A 6,032-nucleotide genomic window follows, 5' to 3' on the forward strand; every position below is an offset into this window, starting at 1 on the left:
AAAATTTATATAAATAATGACTTTAAGATATTATTTTGTTAGTGTTAGAAGTATTTATTGTATAAACATATACAGAATGAGATTTTTTAATCACAATTATGAAACCACAATTACATGTGAATATATAAATAAAATGTTAGGCTCGAGAATATTTCACAAATACCTATGGCTCTCTGTTAGATTTTTTCTTTGTGTTATTTTGTTAAACATTACATAGGGGAAACATGTATAATTCTAATTTCTGATGCTATTTTTGCATACTACTGAAGATTGTAAGAAAGAAATCACTCAAAGATATATGTTTGTATAATATGTTGATATTTTATGCAGGTACATTTGAAGATGGGGGATATTTTGAAATCCTTGGTACAGAAACAGTTTTACTTTGTCTTGGTAATCTATTTTTCTATTGTGAGTGAATATTTGTGGTGCAGATATTTTGTAAATCAGTGTTTTAATTATATACAGTTTATGAAAATAACTCCATATGGACAGTTTAAATGAAGAATTATGACAATTTTAGTAGAATGATTGATGTATGAATGAAATTTTTTAGAAAACTTGAATTTTTTCTGTATTTCTTTTCCCTCTTTTTGAAAATAAAGTACTGTATAAATTTTACTTTCTTTTGCATCCCCCTGGCAACCATCTTTGAGTATGTACAGATGCTGCAGACATCATCTAGAAAAAGAGCAAATAGATCAATACACAGACCGGAGGTCTTATAATTACGGGTCCATGCACGGATTTAGCGGGAACAATCTCACGTAAAAATTTGAATACCGAATGTACTGTGAACTATGTAGACAATACAAAGTGGTGAAACGAAACAATGCATTAGTACTCATGTACATGTACACATATAACTTTCACTTCAAAACTTTTGCTTATTTCATTCACCACTTTTGTAGTCATAAAAAAAAGTTTTCTTAACATATGTGTATGTATATAAATCCAGAACCATGAATATGGCTATTGGATTTTCTTATCAAGCAAAGAGTTAGTATTTCAAGTATTTTATAGTGGAAAAGATTAATTATTTGTTCAAAAGTATGAGTTTTAGAAAAACATGGTCCCTATTAAGTAAACAAACAGTTCACTCTGGATCATAGAAAAGCTTGGTCAATCTTTATAAGTACAATAGGTCATAGAAAATGCTTATATTTGATATTTTCAGGTTTTTTAAGGCATATAATAGCATATTTTATCTATAAAGGTTCTCTTGGTCACAGAAAAGCTAATTTGATCTTTACAAATGCTCTAGGTCATAGAAAAATCTTATTTGACTTTACAAACGCTCTAGGTCATAGAAAAGCCCATTTTGATGGGTACGTTACGATACCGAAATCAACTTGATTTCGGTAAAGCCATATTTTAACTAGGCTAGTTTTTACGAGTTGATTTCGGTTATAAAAGCTGATTTCGTTAACTTTACTGAAATCAAGCGTAACTTTGATCTTTACAAATGATCTAGGTCATAATTTGATCTTCACAGGCTGGGTAAGCTTGAAAAATGTGATGAATTTTGTTAATTTTTAAATAAATAAATATTGGATGGAGGCATTTCTTTATTGAGTCATTTGATTGGGAATTAATTTACACATTTTGTCTGAATTTGACTGGTATCCTACACAATCAGATGTAGGTTTGAGGAGACATGGTTTGAGAGCTATTAGAGAGAAACTATTTAATGAAGCATTATTTTAGTCTGGCAGGATGTCTGAGCTGTATTTTGACAAAATTTAAAAAAGTTTTCATTCCTGTCCCTGTATATTTAATTATGGGGAAGAGCAGAATATTATATAGCTTAAGGGTCTAAGGGCAAAAGCCTGCCTGCACTTTCTCTCCGTTAAATTTTGTATTTCAACACAAAAATCCCCGAAAATAACACTGGCCAGTTTAAAACAAGCTCCAAGCAGGGCAAGTCTATTGTTGTGAAGATCATCGGGTTATGGTCAATAGAATCTTTGGTATAAAACTTCTGCTCTTTGTTTCAGCTTGACCAATTTGTGAATTAAGAATAGTTTTATTGTTTTCTTTCTTTTATTTTCCCTATAGGGTGACTGGAGACACCAGAGAAGTTTTCGTGTACATGGATTTACCTAAACCATCTTCATGCTTCCAGCTTGGTTTAAACTCAAATTCTGTTTTAAAAATGAAATATAAACAGATGGTTTTAACTTGATATTATAGACAGGTTGCTTCAAAACTAACCAGAGGGTAATGAGATTGTATTTCCAGACTTGATTCAATAATATTGGAAACTGGAACATATTCCCAGTTAAATGTCCATTAAGGTGGGAATAAATATTGGGGATTGTAGATAAAATTGTTCCCAGTATGTTCCCCTAAAACTGAATGGTATTGGACTGTAAAAATTTACCAGTATGTCTTTTTTTCGGCTGAATTAAGTTATTTGGACTGTTCATGAATATTCAGGTATTTTCCTCTTAACTGAAATGGTATTGGGGACTGTAAAAATAGTCAATTGTTCCACTTAGCCGAAATAATATTGGACTGTTGAAATAAAAATACTTCCAAATTATTCATTATTTTCTTCAGACTTGAATGGTTTTAATTTATTTTCTCTTCATTGGAACCCATATGAGACTACAAATATCCATTAAAGGCAACTTAAAAATTTGAACAATAAATTGGACTGGTATAGTTCCCAATTTTTTCTGGTAATAAAATTGGATTGTAAGATATTTAGTTTGTTCAATAAGCTGAGTAAAATTCCCAGTTGATTTAGAAAAATGGTTAGGTAAGGGAAAGTGGCCCTTATGACGTAAATTGTGGTTTGGATTTGCATAAAACCACCCAAAAACACGTGAAAAAATTATGATAACTTATTTAGTTAGTAGTGAGCTTTCGTTCTAGGCCCTGTATAGGCCACAGCATAAATCTTTTTTTTTGAGAAAAGTAAAAAAATAAGAAAACTTAAACTGTCTGACCTGCAATTGAAAAATTACCCTTATCCTTATCATATTTATTGCACTAAGGTAATATAAAAAAATGCAAAAATGCACGACAAAAAATTTCTTCCCCCCTAATAATCAAGTCCATTTAAATCGAATGGATATCTAAAGATAATGCTTTTTTTATTCAAAAAAAATATAGAATAATTGAAACTTATGAAGATTGGAAATCCCCCCCCCCCCCCCATAGAAAATAGAGAATAATTATATTTAAAATAGGAAAATAACTAAATGGATAAACTGAATCATAAATATGTCAGCGGCTTTTTAATTTCATTTTTTCTTTTTTCATCACCAGAAATGTTGCAGGGATATAGGTCTGTGCTTTTATACTCTTTCTTTGTTGTACAATTTAAAGCAGTTTTAACTGCAAAAAAGTAAGTCACTTAGGTTATGCTTTTTTAAAATTAAAATACTTTAAAGTATACACTATATTCAGTTACATATAATTTTAGGACACAGTCTTAAATAAGAGAAGGAAATTTGAATTTAATATGATATGTAGTATGATATATTAATAATCATCCAATTTTACCTTTTCAGGGAATGGTGATATAGAAGAAAATCTACACCTACAGGTTGTTACCAGGTTAAAATGGATTTAGAATAAACCTTTAACATGCTGAATTTGTGTATAAGATTTGCCTTGCTTTGAATTATAGAGCACTGAACTCAAACTTTAGGAAATTCAGGCTCAAAATAAAAAAAATACTCAACAACTATTTTATTTAGAGCCTGGTTAAACTGCAAGAATGCGTAGGGTGGTCCAACTGTGCTGATGGCATATGCTAACATAGTCAAGTTCAGCAGGTCATGGGGTAAATTCTGGTCAAAATAAAACTCTTAAATTAGCAAAATAAAGAAATTGCCCAAACATGACATATAAAAAGTGGTGAAACGAACATATACAATTGTATTAGCATTATATTGCATTGTAAAAGGGTCCTCTTGTACAGTATTTCTGTGTAATTTATGTAAATATAAGATATATATTCACTTTGCAAAGAATTATACTAAGTCATATATAAGAGAATGAATGTTATTTTCCTCATATTATCATGTTTAACTGAATGTAGAATCTGAAATATTTGACTAATTGCAAACCCTGTAAAATTCATTTAGAAAAGTTATTGTCTACCTGTTTTAGGATTTGTAATTTAGAACCTGAAATATCAAAATTATTATTTTTAAAGTGCCTAGCATTTTCAGGATACGATTTTTTTTCTAAATTAAGAAGCATATGGAAAGAAATTCAGCACCAGCAAATATGATTGTATTGTCTCCCTTTAATCAGATTTTATACTTGTAAAGTTTGACTTTAATATGAAGTCGAGTTTTTTTTTTTTTTCATTGTTTGGAGTAATTTATTTAGATTGATGATGTATCCATAGGTTACATAAATTTACATCAATTTGGACTGCATGGGTTTGTCAAATACCCCTATCTGGTATAATATGAAAATAAGAACAAAGTGCATGTAATAAGATTTTTGTACACTGATGACATAATCATGTTCAGATATTGTAAATGGTATATGTTGATATCTTTGATTGGTTGATGACTTAAGAATTAGAATGTTGGTGGATTACATTTTCAGTATGGAGGTTAGAAAATGTGAAAGGACATAGTTAAGATCTGTAAATGAACAAATAATTTTGATGTTCATTAGAATATCATTGATAAAAATTACAATTAACCACCACCTATTTTTCTTGTGCGAGCATGAAAGCCAGGTTCTAAAATGATTATAGAAATAGTGGTATTCATTCTTTTCCGGAATCAATGGCAATTAGTAGTAGTAGTATTGCATAAATGTCAGATAAAGGTATTCTCTTGGGAAACAATAGCAATTAGTAATGTTTTACAATTACATATAGTAATAATTGTTTTACACAGAGAAATCATAAACTTTGCAATGAACTGTCCCATGTTTGAAGAAGGGTGAGTAAAAAATAAGGTAAGAATTGAAATTAAAGGTGCTTTAATTGATGTATCATTATTTCTTTCAGGTAAGACTATCATAATACATTCTTGGAAGAAGATAAGTACATAATAATGTATGCCATTAGACATTCTGGAAGTACCTATAGAAGTTCTAAGCTGAAGTTGCTGAAGAAAAGTGCTCCTAAAGATATAATTTATTTGTGAAAATAACATACACACATTCACAGATAAAGTGCTAAATGGACTTCATGAAAATTAGAAAGACATCTTATAAACATGACTTGTACATTCTGTAAAAAAGAAAGGAAAAAGCAACAGCATTCAGATTTGTTTTATTATCAATTAAAAAAATAATATTTTTGAAAAAAGAAAGAGTTGTTATTCTGTGAATTCAATTTATTTTTGTGGACATGAAAGTTTGTGGTTTACCACAAAGGACATTTTTATGGGTTCTTAAATTTGTGAATTATCTAAGTGAGTAAATAAAGTTCAATGCAAGTAATACAAAGCAAAATAATCTTACAGCAGACAATAGAAAATTTAGTTTGATCTAAATTTATGCATTGATCTACTGGTAGCCACAAAATGCAAGAAAATTAGTGCTCTACAAAAAATAATGATTTTGAAGTAGCTAGCATCACTTCAAAGTTTGTGGTCATTTGATGTTTGTATCACATGAGACACATTTAGATTAATATTGAAATGGCCGTGTCATGATACAAAGACTTGATGTGAATTTAGCAAAAATTCAAAATTTGCATTTGCATTTTATTTGGCTAAAAAAGGAGTGCTATTGTAGCTGTCGGTGTCAACATTGGATAACCTTTCTGTTGAAGTCTATTTTTCCTAGAAAGTAAAAATCCTATTCACTTCAAACTTAGCATATATGTTTATTTATACTTCAATAATAAATCCTTAATTTCGCAAAATCAACTTGATGTATATTCCATAGGTTAGTTTTTAAAGTGAAATAAAGTTTGTTTCACATAATTATACCCCCACAAACGAAGTTTAGGGCGGTATATAGGAGTCAGCTTGTCGGTCCGTCGGTCGGTCCACATCATGGTTTCCGGACGATAACTAGAGTTTGGAATGAGGTATTGTAATCAA

The sequence above is a fragment of the Ruditapes philippinarum genome, unplaced genomic scaffold, assembly GCF_026571515.1.
Source record: "Ruditapes philippinarum isolate M1 unplaced genomic scaffold, ASM2657151v2 ctg5225_1_1_1_1, whole genome shotgun sequence".
Classification (NCBI taxonomy): Eukaryota; Metazoa; Mollusca; class Bivalvia; order Venerida; family Veneridae; genus Ruditapes; species Ruditapes philippinarum.